This window comes from Salvelinus namaycush, chromosome 42 (assembly GCF_016432855.1).
Source record: "Salvelinus namaycush isolate Seneca chromosome 42, SaNama_1.0, whole genome shotgun sequence".
Classification (NCBI taxonomy): Eukaryota; Metazoa; Chordata; class Actinopteri; order Salmoniformes; family Salmonidae; genus Salvelinus; species Salvelinus namaycush.
This window is the reverse complement of record NC_052348.1, coordinates 20,829,119-20,850,050: the sequence shown is the minus strand read 5'-3', so window position 1 is coordinate 20,850,050 and position 20,932 is coordinate 20,829,119. Positions and strand designations below refer to the sequence as shown.

Below are 20,932 nucleotides of genomic sequence, written 5' to 3'. Positions count from 1 at the left end.
CCATTTTTCTTTGTCCACCATTTTTTCTCTCCACCAGTAGCTATCACCAATTCGGCCAAATAAAGATATTGATAGCCACTAACCAAGAAAAAACCTCATCAGATGACAGTCTGATAACATATTTATTGTATAGGATAGGTTTTGTTAGAAAAATGTGCATATTTCAGGTAGAAATCATAGTTTACAATTTCACCCACCATCACAACTCGACTAGAATAAATACAGAGAGCAACGTCTATTACCTAATTACTAATCATAAAACATTTCTTAAAAATACACCGCGTACAGTAATTGAAAGACACAGATCCTGTGAATCCAGACAATATTTCAGATTTTCTAAGTGTCTTACAGCGAAAACACAATAAATCGTTATATTAGCATACCACATGTGCAAACATTACCCCAGCATTGATTCAAGGCAAAAAGAGCGATAGCATTATCACCACCAAAATATATAAATTTTTTCACTAACCTTCTCAGAATTCTTCCGATGACACTCCTGTAACATCATATTACAACATACATATAGAGTTTGTTCGAAAATGTGCATATTTAGCCACAAAAAAACGTGGTTATACAATGAGAATAGTAGCAAAACTGGCCAGAAAATGTCGGGCGCCATCTTGGACAGTGATCTAGTCTAATGAATAAATAATCATAAACTTGACTAAAAAATACAGGGTGGACAGCAATTGAAAGACAAATTAGTTCTTAATGCAATCGCTGAATTACATTTTTTTTAATTATCCTTACTGTGCAATACAGGGTGAGCCAAAGCGAAGCTACCCCAAAGAAAATGGCGGAATATGCGTTTAACATTTTTCAACAGAACAACGATTTATCATCATAAATAGTTCTTACTATTAGCTGAACTTCCAATTAGAATCTTGGGCAATGTATCCTTTCTCCGGTCTAATCGTCTTTTGGTCGAAAGATGTCCTCTTGTCCTGTCGAAATGGCCACTAACGTTCAGCATGTACTGGAAAAGTGCCCAGCTCTTGGAAGTGCGTCACAAAGAAATGCCAGAAAATCGCACTAAACGGATATAAATTGCTATGAAACGGTTTAAATTAACTACCTTATGATGTTTTTAACACCTATAACGAGTAAAAACATGACCGGAGATATATTACTGGCTAAACAACAGCTTGGAAGGAGGCCAGTCTGACGTCCATCGTGCGTCAGGCGCAGAGACGAAAAGAAATGTACTTCCGGTCATTGGTCTTTTATACAGGCCCTGATTGCGCAATCGACTCCATTCAAATTGTCACCACTTACTGACATCTAGAGGAAGACGTAGGCAGTGTTTGTATCCCCATAGCATTCACAGGGACATTACAACTGACCTGGGAACAGGGGCCAAGATTTCTGAAATCTCACTCCCTGTCATGAAAAGTGCTGTAGAAGGAGTTCTGTTTCACTCAGAGACATAATTCCAACGGCTATAGAAACTAGAGAGTGTTTTCTATCCAACAATAATAATAATATGCATATTGTACGAGCAAGAATTGAGTACTAGGCAGTTTAATCTGGAGACCAATTTATGCTAAGTCGAAACAGCACCCCCTATATTCGCAAGAAGTTAACACATATATCAAATAAAATCAGAGCTGGAGATATCTAACGTCTATACCGAAAGCTTTTCAGAACGCAATCTGGGGTCCCTTCTCGCGCCTTCCAAGACAATGAAAATTCTGGTCACGTCATTCCAAAAGCTCTTGTTCGGCCTCAGATCAAGCTAGACACCCCATTCCACCTCTCACTGCCTCGTGACATCTAGTGGAAGGCGTATGCAGTGCATGTAGATCCATAGATTTCAGGCAAATTAATAGGATGGCCCTGGAACAGAGCCTCGATTTCAGATTTTTCACTTCCTGACAGGAAGTTTGCTGCAAAATGAGTTCTGTTTTACTCACAGATATAATTCAAACGGTTTTAGAAACTAGAGATTGTTTTCTATCCAATAGTAATAATAATATGCATATATTATCATCTGGGACAGAGTAGGAGTCCGTTCAATTTGGGCACCAATTCATCCAAAAGTGAAAATGCTGCCCCCTATCCCTAAAGCGCTGCTAACGCGCTTTAGGGATAGTGGCAGACCTCTATCTTCTACCCAAGCGATGGAGTCCCTAATCAACTGCAGATTCCACCTAATAGAGCGGCCCTCTACCCCGCACGTCTGATTCTCATGAACTACGTAGGGAAGGGCTGTGTGCAACCGGTCTGCTACAACCTTTGCAAGCAACTTGTAGTCTACACACAGCACGGTCAACTGCCACCAGTTACCAAGATCTGTAGCTTCCCCGTTCTTGTAAAGAAGTGACAGCACACAAACAGCCATTGATCCCCCCGGGACCCCCGTCTCAAGGATGGCCTTCAAGACTTCGAGATCCACTGGTCCAAGTATCCACAAAACTTGAGGTAAAACTCGGCCAGCAGCCCATCCATCCCAGGCACCTTCCCTTTTCCTATCCTCCTGAGGGTGCTCTCAACCTCTTCGAGGGAGATCTGAGCCTCCATCACTTCTCTAATGTCCTCCGGCAATTGCCGGGACAGGTGTGCTAAAAGCACATTTCCTTGCTCTACATCCCTTTCCTGAATTAAACCTCAGAGCTGTTCAGTGGTCACCCTGACCATTTCCTCCGGTACTCTAACTACACTCCCATTTTCTTCCCAAACCCAATACATTACCTTCCTACTCTGTCTTCCCCTAACCGATGTAAAGCTCCTGAAGCTCCCCGAATTGCGCCTTCAGGGCAATGGATCTCTCCCAATCGACTGAACCGCCGAGCTTGCCTGACTTGTACTCGAATTCGAGCAACCTTTAGATATGATCCACCTCCGTCCTTTCCTCATCCTATACAAATACCCTAATCCTTACTTTAACTTCTTTAGGCACATGACCGCTAGCGGGACATCTACGACAACATCCAGTGAAATTGCAGAGCGCGAAATTCATAATACAAAATTCATAATATTTAACATTCAAGGTAAATACAAGTGTCATACATCATTTAAAAGCTTAACTTCTTGTTAATCCAGCCCCTTTGTCAGATTTCAAAAAGGCTTTACGGAGAAAGCATACCATGCGATTATCTGAGGACAGCGCCCCACACCAAAATACTTTTTCAACCAGCACCGGCGTCACAAAATCACAGATAGCGATTAAATAAATCACTTACCTTTGAATACCTTCCTCTGTTTGCAATCCCAAGGGTCCCAGCTACACAAAGAATGGTTGTTTTGTTCGATAAAGTCCTTCTTTCAGAAAAGTCAGTTTAGTTGGCGCACTTTGTTCAGTAATCCATGCTTACAAACGAATCCAACATGACTACTTTTTAAACACAGACACCTGGAAGAAAACAATACTACTTGATCATTTTTCAAAAAACAAGCCCGAAACCCTTTCTAAATACTGTTGACATCTAGTGGAAGCCATAGGAACTGCAATATGGGTCCTACCTTCTTGACTTTCCCATAGGAAAGCATTGAAATGTCCAATGATCTCAACAAAACAAAAAAAATCCTGGATGGATTCTCCTCCGGTTTTCGTTTGCAATATCAGTTCTGTTATACACAGACATTTTTTCAACAGTTTTAGAAACTTCAGAGTGTTTTCTATCCAATGCTACCAATTTTATGCATATCCTAGCTTCTGGGCCTCGGTAACAGGCAGTTTACTTTGGGCAGGTCAGTCACCCGAAAGTCCGGACAATAACCAGTATGGTAGAAGAGTTAAACCTTTAAACATCCCCATCATCTGGTCGGTGAACCTCCTGTAAGAAACAAAAATCAAACCCCACATCCTCTAAAAAACTAAAAAAAGTCAAACTGCAGAGCGTCACTGAGAACATGCTTGGTATAGTCAAAATTGAACAATACCTCACAAGGCACGAACAGAATGAACTGAACTAAATAAGCAGCTGATGAGACCAGGTGAGTAACTAAGACAGGTGAAATCAATGAACAAAATTGAAAGACAGGGCTACGTTCAAGAACACAAAGAAACAGGGCTATGTTCAAGAACACAAGGTTGACTAAGAAAATAAATACAGAACCTTACATAGAACGACAGATTTTACCTTGTCAGCTCAGGGATTCGATCTAGCAACCTTTTGGTTACTCAACGCTCCAACCACTAGGCTACATGCCGTTTATCCTCAACTGATTTATCAATCTCTACCTTCCTCTTAGAATGATAACCTTCACTACCCCTTAAATTATTCCTCTTACTCCTTGGTACTTTAAAAACAGCTGCTTCATTTTCCATTGTTTCACTCTTCCTGATCTCCCATTTCATTTTCCAGCACCCCCTCAGCGACCTCAATCGCAGTCTCACCGACTGTTCCTCCCCCCTCTTTTTCCTGCTCTACCACAATTGCCCCCATAGCCAAATTGCTTTCCTTTCCTATATTTTCCACCACATCTGCCCACCTTCTCCCTTCCCCTTCCCCTTAGCCTGTTCATCCCTCCTCGGTGGTGCTTTAGCTGCTCCAGCACTAGAGCTGCTACCTGGCTCTGGGTGCTCATTCTCTGAATAATAACGTACCAAATGCCCCTCTCTTCCATAACCAAAGCATTTAATTGATTCAGTAGAAGCATGTCAGGAAAATAACCTCAGGCTGAGGGACCACCAATTGGCAATAGAAACCAGCAGACATAAAAAGACATGGCTACCCAAAGAGGAGCGTGTATGTGGTCGTTGCACGACAGGGGAGGTAGAAACAGAGATGCACTTTCTCCTTTACTGTGAGAAATATTCCTCACCAAGATTCCTCACCAAGCAAAATTTTAAAAATACTCATGGGTGAAAGATCAACGGCACCACTTGCAGCCAAATATGTATTTGCCTGTCATAGTCTGAGGGACTCTGAATAATAATATCTGTATTGTAAACAGTAGCTTACTTATTATTAGTATTATTGTTACTACTATTACTATTATTATTATTATTGTGATTATAATTCCAAATAATAGTGGTACAGGTAGTAGGGGTGATGGTAACTATAGCAGTTTAATGATGGTGGTGGTAATGATGTAATGATGTAATATAGTAGTAATGATGATGATGGTAGTTGTAGTACTGATGTAATGGTGAGGATGACAGTTAGTTATAAGTTAGTTAGAGTTTCATTTTCCATGTGTAGCCTTTATATTTATACTATTGACTGTTACCATTTTATTGTTATGTTTATTCACTTTTTTGTTTTGTTATTTACTACCTTTTCTATTATTATTTTTCATTATTTTATTACAATGCATATTGTAATCATTGCTGCTTTGGAAATATTGATGCAATGTTTTTCATGCCAATAAAGCAGATTGAATTTGAGAGAGAGAGAGAGAGAGAGAGAGAGAGAGAGAGAGAGAGAGAGAGAGAGAGAGAGAGAGAGAGAGAGAGAGAGAGAGAGAGAGAGAGAGAGAGAGAGAGAGAGAGAGAGAGAGAGAGAGAGAGAGAGAGAGAGAGATGGTTTGTGTGTGTGAGAGACAAACAAGATGACTAGTTTGTCCAATGATGTTGGTTTGAAATGTTAATGGTTCGCTATTAATTTGTGTGTGTGAGAGATTGCAATACTTTTATATATAGTGTATGTAATCTTTACCACTGTTATTTTTTACAATATTGTTGAGAATCACTCTTGATTTCATAGGGCTGCTTATTCCTTGCCTGTTGAGTTTGGCTGAATGTGTCTGAAATGGCACCCTATACCCCATTTAAGGGGGGTAAAAGCCCCATGGACCCCAAAAAAAAAAAGCCCCAAAAGCCCCAAAGCCCCATGGACCCTGGTTAAAAGTAGTGCACTATAGGGAATTTGATTCCATTTCGGCTGCATTCCCCTGAATTTATGGTGAGTTTGTTTCTGTCTGCTGGCCAGGAGGGCACATGGCTGTCTCTCAATACTCTGAAATGGCTTCCTGGCCTCTTATTCTGTCCTTCCAGGAGAAGCTAAACATGACAAGACCAGGAAAAACTCCAGGCCTTAGTTATAGACCTGGAGGTTTTCCCAGTCAGGTCACTTGGTCAGTAAAATGTCTCGGCCATTTTCATATAATATTATCTGATATGAGGGACTTAAAAAGCTTTATGACTACATGGCTATAGCTATTAACCTTTATAATCAGTTCTAACCATTAAATCTAGCTAGTGATATGTAGGAAATAAGGTGGAAAGATATTGTGGTATATCCGTAGTCTGGACCACTGTATGCATCCATTCAAATAACTCCACTGTTCCGCCCCATATTGATGATGTCATAATGACAATGGTACGAACACCGAATCATATGTCCATGGAACGACCGAGTCAGAGAGTGTAATACAATGCATTAAGACTATTTTTCTTTTTAAGGCTGCTTAAAACTTATTCTATTTATAATGCAATATATGAAAGCTGCCTTGAAATCACATATGTAGCTAGCTAACCACTAAACCCTTCTGTTGGCTGGGATGTTGGTTGGTCTGTTGCTAGGTAGAATAATAATTTATCATGCAGATGTCTATGTTCTTCTCCAGAAACAACCCTTCCCCCTAGACACTTGTAGAGCTCTGAGAGGACTTGATAGGTTGAATCAATATAGTGATAGCTCTACCTTTCCATCTGATAGGCTAGGTGAAATTTCTCCATATTGCTTAATTAAGGATCAGACACATTTTAAAAACTTTTTGCCTAAAATGACATACCCAAATTTAACTGCCTGTAGCTCAGGACCTGAAGCAAGGATATGCATATTCTTGGTACCATTTGAAATGAAACACTTTGAAGTGTGTGGAAATGTGAAATTGATGTTGGAGAATGTAACACATATATGTTAAAAGATAATACAAACAACAAAACATGTGTTTTCTATATAAAAAAATGTCATCATCTTTGAAATGCAAGAGAAAGACCATTATATAAGACATGGCAGGGGTTCAAACTGTAGAACATAGTTCCTACAGTGGAATATAAATGTATTTTATCAAACAAAACTACACTATATCTTATCTCTGGGACCCCCAGGATGACAAATCAGAGAAAGATTACTGAATGTAAGTACATTATTTACCTTCAGAGGTGAATGTATCAAACCAGTTGACGTGATAAAAGTTTTTTGTTGTTGTGCACTCTCCTCAAACAATAGCATTGCATTTTTTCACTGTAATAGCTACTGTAAATTGGACACTTCAGTTAGAGTAACAAGAATGTAAGCTTTCTGCCCATATAAGACATGTCTATATCCTGGAAAGATTGCTGTTACTTACAAATGTAATGCTAAACACATTAGCGCATGTTAGCTCAACCGTCCCGGTATAGGTACACCGATCCCGTAGAGGTTTTAAACCTGTCCAATCCTCTCAGACCTCCACCAGGGCTTTATAGGAAGGAGAGAGGCAAGTCAGTAAAGAACAAATTATTATTTACAATGACGGCCTACCAAAAAGCAAAAGCCCCCTGCAGGGATGGGGGCTGGGATTAAAAATATAAATAAATAAATAAATATTTATTGTTAAGTGCCTCCTAACGGACCGAGGTGCAGGAATTAGGAGCAGGAGAGCAAGGAAATCCCAGTGGCAAAAGTTTAATGAGACGTCCCAACACAACTACAACATGGGACTGAAACACGCCCAAACGAGATTGCCACACACAGGGAATAAACGCTACACACGGAGGAGAAACCTCTACTACTAAACTCAACACCAAAACGGCACAACTGCCGTGAGAAAAGAAACCCTGTGGTGCAGACACGCACCCCTAAATAACGTCACCACAGCAAACAATTCCGCAGGCAGCGGAGGTAAATATACCCACCGGAATCAACTAATAATACACAGGTGTAAACCATACAGACAGACACAAACGAAAAGGAAAAATGGATCGGTAGCAGCTAGTAGGCCGGCGACGATGACCGCCGAGCACCGCCCGAACAGGGAGAGGAGCCACCTTCGGTGGAAGTCGTGACAAATATAGGACAAAACACATATCACGAGGGAGACAACACAACACTAGACAAAGAGAGACCTAAGACAACAACATAGCATGGCAGCAACACATGACAACACAGCATGGTAGCAACACATCATGACAACAACATGGTAGCAACCCAACATGGCAGCAAAACAACATGGTAGCAGCACAAAACAGTGTACAAACATTTTTGGGCACAGACAACAGTACTAAAGGCAGGAAGGTAGAGACAACAATACATCACGCAAAGCAGCCACACCTGTCAGTAAGAGTGTCCATGATTGAGTCTTTGAATGAAGAGTTTGAGATAAAACTGTCCAGTTTGAGTGTTTGTTGCAGCTTGTTCCAGTCGCTAGCGACAGCGAACTGAAAAGAAGAGCGACCCAGGCTTGTGTGTGCTTTGGGGACCTTTAACAGAATGTGACTGGCAGAACGGTTGTTGTATGTGGAGTATGAGGGCGGTAGTAGATATCTCAGAAGCCTAAGAAGGTTTTATAAATAAGCATCAACCAGTGGGTCTTGCGACGAGTTTACAGAGATCACCAGTTTATGGAGTACAGAGTGCAGTGATGTGTCCTCTACCGACCCCCCCTCCCGGATCCGGGATCCTCCTCATCAGAAACGCTGACTAGCATAGCCTAGCCTAGCGCCACAGGGATATCATTTCACAATGACTGTTTATCAATATTTCATAGTGACTTTCAGCTACAATTTCAACAATGGCTAGCTATATATTATTGCACTGAACAAAATGAGTACTACATTTGACCTCTAAAAAGGTCATATTCATCATCCCACAGGACAGAGACCAACAGAGGAGCTGAGGATTGTTCTGGTCGGTAAGACTGGAGCAGGGAAGTGTGCATCAGGAAGCACCATCCTGGGGAGAAATGTTTTTAAGTCAAGGTTTTCTGCTGTTTCTCTGACATCAAACTGTGAAAAGGCCAGAGGAAAGGTGGATAGGCAAATTGTGGCTGTTATCGACACCCCAGGTTTGTTTGATACTACATTGTCCAATGAGGAGGGACTGAGAAAGATCGCTCTGTGCATCTCTCTCTCTGCTCCTGGTCCCCATGTGTTCCTGGTTGTGATTACATTGGGTCGATACACACAGGAGGAGCAGGAAACAGTGTCAATCATTCAGAGTGTCTTTGGTGAAGAGGCTTCAAAATACACCATGGTTCTCTTTACACGTGAAGAACAATCAATGATTTTTTACTTGAGAGTCCAGATCTTCTGAGATTTGTTGACAAATGCCATAGACAGTATCATGTCTTCAGCAACAAAGTCCAGAACCCTTCTCAGGTGACTGAGCTGCTTCAGAAGATAAACTCTATGGTTGGGAGGAATGGAGGGAACCACTACACCAATGAGATGTTCCAGGAGGCAGAGAGAAAGATTGAAGAAGAGAAAGAAAGGATCCTGAAAGAGAATGAAGAGCAGAGATGCAGAGAGATGGAGGAATTGAAGGCAAGGTTTGAAGGAGAACGTCTAAGACACAGGTGTCAAACTCATTCCACGGGGGGCCGAGTGTCTGCGGGTTTTCGCTCCTCCCTTATACTTGATTGATGAATTAACATCACTAATTAGTTAGGAACTCCCCACACCTGGTTGTCTAGGGCTTTATTGAAAGGAAAAAACAAAAACCTGCAGACACTAGGCCCTCCGTGGAATGAGTTTGACACCCCTGGTCTAAGAGAAGAAGAAGAGAAGCTGAGGAGAAAACAAGAAAGAGAAGCTAGAGAGAAAGCTGAAAAAATAAAACACATTTTAATAGCAACTACCAGTACCGGAATCGGAGCGGCTTTGGGAATAGTTGGAGGCCCAGTTGGTATGACAGTTGGTGCAGCAGTGGGAGCTGCAGTGGGAGCTGGAGTAAATAAATGCAATACTCAATGAGTCTATAGCTAACAGTGCTGTACATTCTACAAGTTGTTTGGCTTCATTATTTTATATTTAAAGCCTCCTTTATATACATCAATGTTCTCTTATTGCGTAGGCCTAGCGTTTTTCTGTCTGGTCTGTTCCAGTTTAAAACTGTAGCTACATTAACGTTCTCTGAGAGGTGTCTTTAGAGGTACACTACATGGCCAAAAGTATGTGGACACTAGCTCGTCAAACTTCTTATTCCAAAATAATGGCCATTAATATGGAGTTGGTCCCCCTTTGCAGCTATAACAGCCTCCACTCTTCTGGGAAGGCTTCCCACTAGATGTTGGAACATTCCTTCGGGGACTTGCTTCCATTCAGCCACACGAACGTTAGTAAGGTCGGGCACTGATGTTGGGCGATTAGGCCTGGCTCGCAGTCAGCGTTCCAATTCATCCCAAAAGTGTTCAATGGGGTTGAGATCAGGTGCCTGTACAGACAAGTCAAGTTCTTCCACACCAATCTTGACAAACCATTTCTGTATGGACCTCACTTTGTACACAGGGGCATTTCATGCTGAAACAGGAAACGGCCTTCCCCAAACTGTTGCCACAAAGTTGGAAGCACAAAATCGTCTAGAATGTCATTGTATGCTGAAACATTAAGATTTCCCTTCACTGGAACTAAGGAGCCTGAACAATGAAAAACAGCCCCAGACCATTATTCCTCCTCCACCTCCTCCATTGGGGCAGGTAGCATTCTCCTGGCATTCGCCAAAACCCAGATTTATCCATCGGACAGCCAGATGGTGAAGTATGATTCATCACTCCAGAGAACGTGTTTCCATTGCTCCAGAGTCCAATGGCAGAGAGCTTTACACCACTCCAGCCGACGCTAGGCTTGTATGTGGCTGCTCGGCCATGGAAACCCATTTCATGAAGCTCCCGACGAACAGTTCTTGTGCTGATGTTGCTTCCATAGGCAGTTTGGAACTCGGTAGTGAGTGTTGCAACCGAGGACCGACAATTTGTACACGCTTCAGCACTCAGCGGTCCCGCTCTGTGAGCTTGTGTGTCCTACCACTTTGCTCCTAGACGTTTCCGCTTCACAATAACATCACTTACAGTTGACCGGGCCAGCTCTAGCAGGGAATAAATATGACAAACTGACTTGTTGGAAAGGTAACGTCCTATGATGGTGCCACGTTGAAAGTCACTGAGCTCTTCAGTAAGGCCATTCTCCTGACAACGTTTGTCTATAGAGATTGCATGGCTGTGTGCTCGATTTTATACACCTGTCAACAACGGGTGTGGCTGAAATAGCCAAATCCACTAATTTGAATGGCTGTCCACATACTTTTGTATATATAGTGCAGTGGTGTAAAGTACTTAAGTAAAAATACTTTCAAGTACTACTTAAGTCGTTTTTTAGGGGGTATCTGTACTTTACTTTACTATTCATATTTTTGACAACTTGTACTTCATTCCTAAAGAAAATCATGTACTTTTTACTCCATACATTTTCCCTGGCACCCAAAAGTACTCGTTACGTTTTGAATGCATAGCAGGACAGGAAAATGGTCCAATTCACACACTTATCAGGAGAACATCCCTGGTCATCTACTGCCTCTGATCTGGCAGACTCCCTAAACACAAATGCTTTGTTTGTAAAAATATTTATACTATACATTTGATCATTTACATTTACTTTTGATACTTAAGTATATTTAAAACCAAATACTTTTAGACTTTTAATCAAGTAATATTTTACTGGTTGACTTTCACTTTTACTTGAGTCATTTTCTATTAAGGTATCTTTACTTTTACTCAAGTATGACAATTGGGTACTTTTTCCACCACTGATGTAGTGTACTCACACATGGATTCCATCATGTTCTAAATGCAAGGGAATTGTTTTCAAATTTATTCACTGGATGTGAGGTAATGCAGAATTGTGTTTATATTCATTATTTTACCTTTATTGCTCTAAGCATTGCAAAGCTTTGAAAAAGCAGGTTGATTGTTAAAAAATATTAGTGAGACTGTCACTCACTTTTCTGTTCAATTTAGTTTATAGCTTTAAGTTTATACTGTACCTTCATGAGATCAATCTGGTTTCTGTTCTGTATTCATTATGTCTATAACTATACCATCCTGGTTTCTGTTCTGTATTCATTATATCTATAACTATACCATCCTGGTTTCTGTTCTGTGTTCATTATGTCTACAACTATACCATCCTGGTTTCTGTTCTGTGTTCATTATGTCTATAACTATACCATCCTGGTTTCTGTTCTGTATTCATTCTGTCTATAATTATACCCATCCTGGTTTCTGTTCTGTATTCATTATATCTATAACTATACCCATCCTGGTTTATGTTCTGTATTCATTATGTCTATAACTACACCCATCCTGGTTTCTGTTCTGTGTTCATTATGTCTATAACTATACCCATCCTGGTTTCTGTTCAATGTTCATTATGTCTATAACTATACCATCCTGGTTTCTGTTCTGTATTCATTATGTCTATAACTATACCATCCTGGTTTCTGTTCTGTGTTCATTATGTCTATAACTATACCATCCTGGTTTCTGTTCTGTATTCATTATGTCTATAACTATACCATCCTGGTTTCTGTTCTGTGTTCATTATATCTATAACTACACCATCCTGGTTTCTGTTCTGTGTTCATTATGTCTATAACTATACCATCCTGGTTTCTGGTCTGTATTCATTATATCTATAACTATACCATCCTGGTTTCTGTTCTGTATTCATTATGTCTATAACTAAACCCATCCTGGTTTCTGTTCAATGTTCATTATGTCTATAACTATACCATCCTGGTTTCTGTTCTGTATTCATTATGTCTATAACTATACCCATCCTGGTTTCTGTTCTGTGTTCATTATGTCTATAACTATACCCATCCTGGTTTCTGTTCTGTATTCATTATGTCTATAACTATACCCATCCTGGTTTCTGTTCTGTGTTCATTATGTCTATAACTATACCCATCCTGGTTTCTGTTCTGTGTTCATTATGTCTATAACTATACCATCCTGGTTTCTGTTCTGTATTCATTATGTCTATAACTATACCATCCTGGTTTCTGTTCAATGTTCATTATATCTATAACTACACCCATCCTGGTTTCTGTTCTGTATTCATTATATCTATAACTAAACCATCCTGGTTTCTGTTCTGTATTCATTATGTCTATAACTATACCATCCTGGTTTCTGTTCTGTGTTCATTATGTCTATAACTATACCATCCTGGTTTCTGTTCAATGTTCATTATGTCTATAACTATACCATCCTGGTTTCTGTTCTGTATTCATTATATCTATAACTACACCCATCCTGGTTTCTGTTCTGTGTTCATTATGTCTATAACTATACCATCCTGGTTTCTGTTCAATGTTCATTATGTCTATAACTAAACCATCCTGGTTTCTGTTCTGTATTCATTATATCTATAACTACACCCATCCTGGTTTCTGTTCTGTATTCATTATATCTATAACTAAACCATCCTGGTTTCTGTTCTGTATTCATTATATCTATAACTACACCCATCCTGGTTTCTGTTCTGTATTCATTATATCTATAACTACACCCATCCTGGTTTCTGTTCTGTGTTCATTATGTCTATAACTATACCACCCTGGTTTCTGTTCAATGTTCATTATGTCTATAACTAAACCATCCTGGTTTCTGTTCTGTATTCATTATATCTATAACTACACCCATCCTGGTTTCTGTTCTGTATTCATTATATCTATAACTAAACCCATCCTGGTTTCTGTTCTGTATTCATTATATCTATAACTAAACCCAGCCACTTTTCAAACTGTATTGTTGCTCATTATTTTTAAAAAATAAAAATGACAGGAGGGACCAATCATGCAACAGGAGCCGGGATTGGAGGAACAGCTACAGTGTCTCATCACTTCTATACTGGGGACAAGTCACAGCAGCTTACTCATATTGAATTGAGTTGTAATTGTATTGTTTTGCATTGCATACAGCTTGTGCTGTTGTCATTCTTATGTTGTATTCTTTAACTGTGGACCCATTGCCTTCTGTAGATATACACTGAGTGTACAAAACATTAAGAACACCTTCCTAATATTGAGTTGCACCCCCACCCTCTTTTTTGCCCTCAGAACAGCCTCAATTCATCGGGGCATGGACTATACAAGGTGTCAAAAGTATTCCACTAGAGATGCTGACATATGTTGACTCCAATGCTTCCCAGAGTTGTGTCAAGTTGGCTGAATGTCCTTTGAGTGGTGGACCATTCTTGATACACATGGGAAACTGTTGAGCGTGGAAAACCCAGCAGCGTTGCAATTCTTGACACTCTCAAACCGGTGCGCCTGGCACCTAGTACCATAACCTGTTCAAAGGCACTTCAATATTTTGTCTTGCCCTTTTACCCTCTGATTGGCATACATACACAATGCCTCAAGGATTAAAACTCCTTTAACTTGTTGGCTCCATGGCAATGTAGGATGTATGGGAGGAAACTACAAGACTAAATGATATTCAATGTTTTTCTATGTAGTCAATTAGTTAATTTTATCATCATGAAACAGTTTATAAAGCTGGTAATTCATAATGATGATACTTAGTAACTACGCTAATCAGAAGTGCCTTGCATGAGGAAGGATAGCCTCATGAGACACACTGATCTAGTATTGAAACATACTTACTGTATGCATGTAAGCTTGCAAGGCCAGTGTGGCTGTCAAGGCTAGTGGACAGGTTCTGGTAGAAACAACATTATTTCAGGATATCTTTTATGCAATGATGGAAATTAAATATGTTTTATGACATCATCAATATGGACTGGAACAGTGGAATTCTTTGAATAGATGTATACAGTTTTCCAGACTATAAATCATGTGGTTTAAACTGTGAAGTAACAAAGAGACTCTCAGCACAGTTGAGTGAGACTGGCTACGTCCCAATACTCTGGTTTATCTTTCCTCCTCATCCTTTCCGACATACTGTTAGATAAAGTGGTAAGAACTGGGTATAAATGTTAATAGCTATCGCTTCGCTCCACAGGTAGTATTACATTTAATTTCATTTCATTACATTACATTTCATTACAGTACAACGGTTTGATTTGTTTGATCTTAGCACTTTTTTCTTAGCTAGCTACACAGCCGTCTTTGTATCAAAGATAATTGTGTAGTTTAGATTATTATCGAATTATCGAATCTTCTAACGTCGTCAACACTGCTAGCTAGCCAGCTAGCCAGCTAGCCAGCTAGCCAACTTCTACCGAATCATTACAACGGAACGATTTGATTAGTGTAGTGTTAGCTAGCTACATAGTTGTCTTTGCATCTAAGATAGTTGTGTAGTTTAGAGTAATCATCTAGCCAGTTATCGAGGTTACCTAGCCAGTTCCACTTTCAAACAAAGTCAGCTAGCCAGCTATTTTCGCCGTCAACACTGCTAGCTAGCCAGCTAGCCAACTTCTACCGAAACAGTACAACGGAACGATTTGATTAGTGTGGTGTTAGCTAGCTACATAGTTGTCTTCGCTGTCTTTGTATCTAAGATAATTGTGTAGTTTAGAGTAATTATCTAGCCAGTTATCGAGGTTACCTAGCCAGCTCCACTTTTAAACAAAGTCAGCTAGCCAGCTATTTTCACCGTCCTAACGTTGTCAACACTGCTAGCTAGCCAGCTAGCCAACTTCTACCGAAACAGTACAACGGAACGATTTGATTAGTGTAGTGTTAGCTAGCTACATAGTTGTCTTTGCTGTCCTTGTATCTAAGATAATTGTGTAGTTTAGAGTAATTATCTAGCCAGTTATCGAGGTTAACTAGCCAGTTATCGAGGCTACCTAGCCAGCAACACTTTCAAACATAGTCAACAACGCAGCCACTGCTAGCTAGCCTACTTCACCAGTCAGCAGTACTGCATCATTTTAATCATTTTAGTCAATAAGATTTTTGCTACGTAAGCTTAACTTTCTGAACATTCGAGACATGTAGTCCACTTGTCATTCCAATCTCCTTTGCATTAGCGTAGCCTCTTCTGTAGCCTGTCAACTATGTGTCTGTCTATCCCTGTTCTCTCCTCTCTGCACAGACCATACAAACGCTTCACACCGCGTGGCCGCTGCCACCCTAACCTGGTGGTCCCAGCGCGCACGACCCACGTGGAGTTCCAGGTCTCCGGCAGCCTCTGGAACTGCCGATCTGCGGCCAACAAGGCAGAGTTCATCTCAGCCTATGCTTCCCTCCAGTCCCTCGACTTCTTGGCACTGACGGAAACATGGATTACCACAGATAACACTGCTACTCCTACTGCTCTCTCCTCGTCTGCCCACGTGTTCTCGCACACCCCGAGAGCTTCTGGTCAGCGGGGTGGTGGCACTGGGATACTCATCTCTCCCAAGTGGACATTCTCTCTTTCTCCCCTGACCCATCTGTCTATCACCTCCTTTGAATTCCATGCTGTCACAGTTACCAGCCCTTTCAAGCTTAACATCCTTATCATTTATCGCCCTCCAGGTTCCCTTGGAGAGTTCATCAATGAGCTTGACGCCTTGATAAGTTCCTTCCCTGAGGATGGCTCACCTCTCACAGATCTGGGTGACTTTAACCTCCCCACGTCTACCTTTGACTCATTCCTCTCTGCCTCCCTCTTTCCACTCCTCTCCTCTTTTGACCTCACCCTCTCACCTTCCCCCCTACTCACAAGGCAGGCAATACGCTTGACCTCATCTTTACTAGATGCTGTTCTTCCACTAATCTCATTGCAACTCCCCTCCAAGTCTCCGACCACTACCTTGTATCCTTTTCCCTCTCGCTCTCATCCAACACTTCCCACTCTGCCCCTACTCGGATGGTATCGCGCCGTCCAAACCTTCGCTCTCTCTCCCCCGCTACTCTCACCTCTTCCATCCTATCATCTCTTCCCTCTGCTCAAACCTTCTCCAACCTATCTCCTGATTCTGCCTCCTCAACCCTCCTCTCCTCCCTTTCTGCATCCTTTGACTCTCTATGTCCCCTATCCTCCAGGCCGGCTCGGTCCTCCCCTCCTGCCCCGTGGCTCGACGACTCATTGCGAGCTCACAGAACAGGGCTCCGGGCAGCCGAGCGGAAATGGAGGAGAACTCGCCTCCCTGCGGACCTGGCATCCTTTCACTCCCTCCTCTCTACATTTTCCTCTTCTGTCTCTGCTGCTAAAGCCACTTTCTACCACTCTAAATTCCAAGCATCTGCCTCTAACCCTAGGAAGCTCTTTGCCACCTTCTCCTCCCTCCTGAATCCTCCCCCCCCCCTCCTCCCTCTCTGCGGATGACTTCGTCAACCATTTTGAAAAGAAGGTTGACGACATCCGATCCTCGTTTGCTAAGTCAAACGACACCACTGGTTCTGCTCACACTGCCCTACCCTGTGCTTTGACCTCTTTCTCCCCTCTCTCCCCAGATGAAATCTCGCGTCTTGTGACGGCCGGCCGCCCAACAACCTGCCCGCTTGACCCTATCCCCTCCTCTCTTCTCCAGACCATTTCCGGAGACCTTCTCCCTTACCTCACCTCGCTCATCAACTCATCCTTGACCACTGGCTACGTCCCTTCCGTCTTCAAGAGAGCGAGAGTTGCACCTCTTCTGAAAAAACCTACACTCAATCCCTCCGATGTCAACAACTACAGACCAGTATCCCTTCTTTCTTTTCTCTCCAAAACTCTTGAACGTGCCGTCCTTGGCCAGCTCTCCTGCTATCTCTCTCAGAATGACCTTCTTGATCCAAATCAGTCAGGTTTCAAGACTAGTCATTCAACTGAGACTGCTCTTCTCTGTGTCACGGAGGCGCTCCGCACTGCTAAAGCTAACTCTCTCTCCTCTGCTCTCATCCTTCTAGACCTATCGGCTGCCTTTGATACTGTGAACCATCAGATCCTCCTCTCCACCCTCTCCGAGTTGGGCATCTCCGGCGCGGCCCACACTTGGATTGCGTCCTACCTGACAGGTCGCTCCTACCAGGTGGCGTGGCGAGAATCTGTCTCTTCACCACGTGCTCTCACCACTGGTGTCCCCCAGGGCTCTGTTCTAGGCCCTCTCCTATTCTCGCTATACACCAAGTCACTTGGCTCTGTCATAACCTCACATGGTCTCTCCTATCATTGCTATGCAGACGACACACAATTAATCTTCTCCTTTCCCCCTTCTGATAACCAGGTGGCGAATCGCATCTCTGCATGTCTGGCAGACATATCAGTGTGGATGACGGATCACCACCTCAAGCTGAACCTCGGCAAGACGGAGCTGCTCTTCCTCCCGGGGAAGGACTGCCCGTTCCATGATCTCGCCATCACGGTTGACAACTCCATTGTGTCCTCCTCCCAGAGCGCTAAGAACCTTGGCGTGATCCTGGACAACACCCTGTCGTTCTCAACTAACATCAAGGCGGTGGCCCGTTCCTGTAGGTTCATGCTCTACAACATCCGCAGAGTACGACCCTGCCTCACACAGGAAGCGGCGCAGGTCCTAATCCAGGCACTTGTCATCTCCCGTCTGGATTACTGCAACTCGCTGTTGGCTGGGCTCCCTGCCTGTGCCATTAAACCCCTACAACTCATCCAGAACGCCGCAGCCCGTCTGGTGTTCAACCTTCCCAAGTTTTCTCACGTCACCCCGCTCCTCCCGCTCTCTCCACTGGCTTCCAGTTGAAGCTCGCATCCGCTACAAGACCATGGTGCTTGCTTACGGAGCTGTGAGGGGAACGGCACCTCCGTACCTTCAGGCTCTGATCAGGCCCTACACCCAAACAAGGGCACTGCGTTCATCCACCTCTGGCCTGCTCGCCTCCCTACCTCTGAGGAAGTACAGTTCCCGCTCAGCCCAGTCAAAACTGTTCGCTGCTCTGGCACCCCAATGGTGGAACAAACTCCCTCACGACGCCAGGACAGCGGAGTCAATCACCACCTTCCGGAGACACCTGAAACCCCACCTCTTTAAGGAATACCTAGGATAAGATAAAGTAATCCTTCTAAACCCCCCCCCTTAAAAGATTTAGATGCACTATTGTATAGTGGCTGTTCCACTGGATATCATAAGGTGAATGCACCAATTTGTAAGTCGCTCTGGATAAGAGTGTCTGCTAAATGACTTAAATGTAAATGTAAATGTCTATAGCCGTATAGTCATTAACCTTTTTAAGTCCTCTCATATCAGTTGATTTGATATTAATATGTCCAGGACCTTTTCCTGACCAAGTGACCTGACTAGGAAAAACCTCCAGGTATATAACTAAGGATTGGAGTTTCCCCTGGTTGGGTCATGCATAGCTTCTCCTAGAAGGAAAGAGTATGAGGAAAAATAAGCCATTTAAGAGTTGAGACACAGCCATGTGAGTGGCCTGGTCATCCAAGCCAGCAGAGGGAGACAAACACATCATAAGCTCTAGGACTGTATAGGCCACTACTTTTTTCCCCTGGAAAGCACACTACTTTTAACCAGGGCCAATATAGGAATTAGGGTGCCATTTCAGACATCACCAGTAAGTCTCAACAGGCAAGGAACCAGCAGCCCTATGAAATCAAGGATCAAGTGATTCTTATCAACAGTGTAAAAAACAACAACAAGTAAACTCACTTTGTATTCAATTATTACAGACAGTTCTCTAATCTCTCACTCACAGGTAGAGGGAAATGACCAGCGAACCATTAACATTTCAAAACTGACATCAGGGGACAAACTTTAGTCATCTTGTCAGTCTCAGACATTCTTTCTCTCCCTCTGACACACACAGAACTTTGGGTGGAATAATCAGTACAATACGTAAATAAGGAGAATTGCTTTTCATGCTGTTTCAAAGTTACACAAGCTGTTAAAAACATCCCCACACTGAGAGGATACCTGGATCATAGAGGGTTATGGGAAGAACACTGAGGTTTGAGGTAAGAAGAAGCACCTTTTTGAATTCAATACAAATCTCAAGCACCACCCAGACCAGTGAAGAATCATTAGTAGGAATCAAATAGAAAGATTCAGAGTGTAGAAAGTGAGTCAACAAACCAGTGACACACTGCAGTTATCAAATGTCTCTATGTCAACAACCAATATATAAGATCTCAAAGGAATAACGCGCCTCTGGTTTCCCACTTCAGGTAGTAGTAGTAGCAGCAATCTTCATCATCATCATCATCATCAGCTCCCCAGTTCCTAACAGTAGTGATACCTAGTAAAAGCACCACTGAACAGTACCAGTGAAAGTCTCAGCAATGTCACTGTTGTTGTTGGTCAGTCAGCCCACTGGGTGAGCCCACCCTAAATCTGTGCCTCCAGTAGGGGCAGCCCTGGCACGCAAGGCGTGGTCGCTTCAGGCACAAGGTCAGACCAATCAGACAGCAGCCAGGACAGAAAATTACCTCATCTTGCTCAGGAGCAGCGCGGTACCCGCTAGCCCTCCAGCCAATCAGACGACCGACGACCACCGTCACTGAGCCATTGTTGTTGTTCAGACGAGGGAGAGGAGGGAGGGAGGGAGGGGTGGGGCGTTTTGGCGACTTGGTGGCCCCAGCAGTTAGGATGCAGAAACAGGAAGGAAGTTGACGAGGCTGGGTGTAGGAGACGTCTCCCTGGTGTAGGGACAGCCTTCTAGTGTGTCAGGGGACCTGCTGCAGTCCATAGGCTCCCCCAGAGAGAAACCATCCTCTTCCAGAGGACTCAAAAACACCATGTCCAGGTCCAGAGGCAGCCCTGAATCATCCTCCACTATCCCTCCCTTCATCCTCCACCTCCTCTACCCGCTCCTCTTTCTGCAGGTCGGGGTCCCGGAGGAGGACGAGCGTTCGCCCAAGCTCGGAGGTGCAGGGGAGGGACTTGCAGCTTCCGGAGGAGCCCACAGAGGAAGAGGTTTCCCCTGAGGGGGGAGGTCAGGGAGATGACAGACTTGGGGAACTCCGTCGTCGGTAGGGGCTGATGTGGACGATGGCGGATTCTGAGGAGCGATAATCACCCAGAGGGATGGCCGTCTTCCTCTCCTCTCTCCATCCCCTCCATCAAGACTACTATCTCAGAGAACGAGGGACGCATCTTTACATTTATCTGAGGAAGAGGGAGAAACAGAGA

At 42.9% G+C, this 20,932-nt stretch overlaps 1 pseudogene; it reads left to right on the top strand.

Annotated features, from left to right (window-relative positions):
* Positions 1-2,372: 2,372 nt before the first annotated feature.
* LOC120034775 lies at positions 2,373-20,727 on the top strand (annotated as a pseudogene).
* Positions 20,728-20,932: the final 205 nt, after the last annotated feature.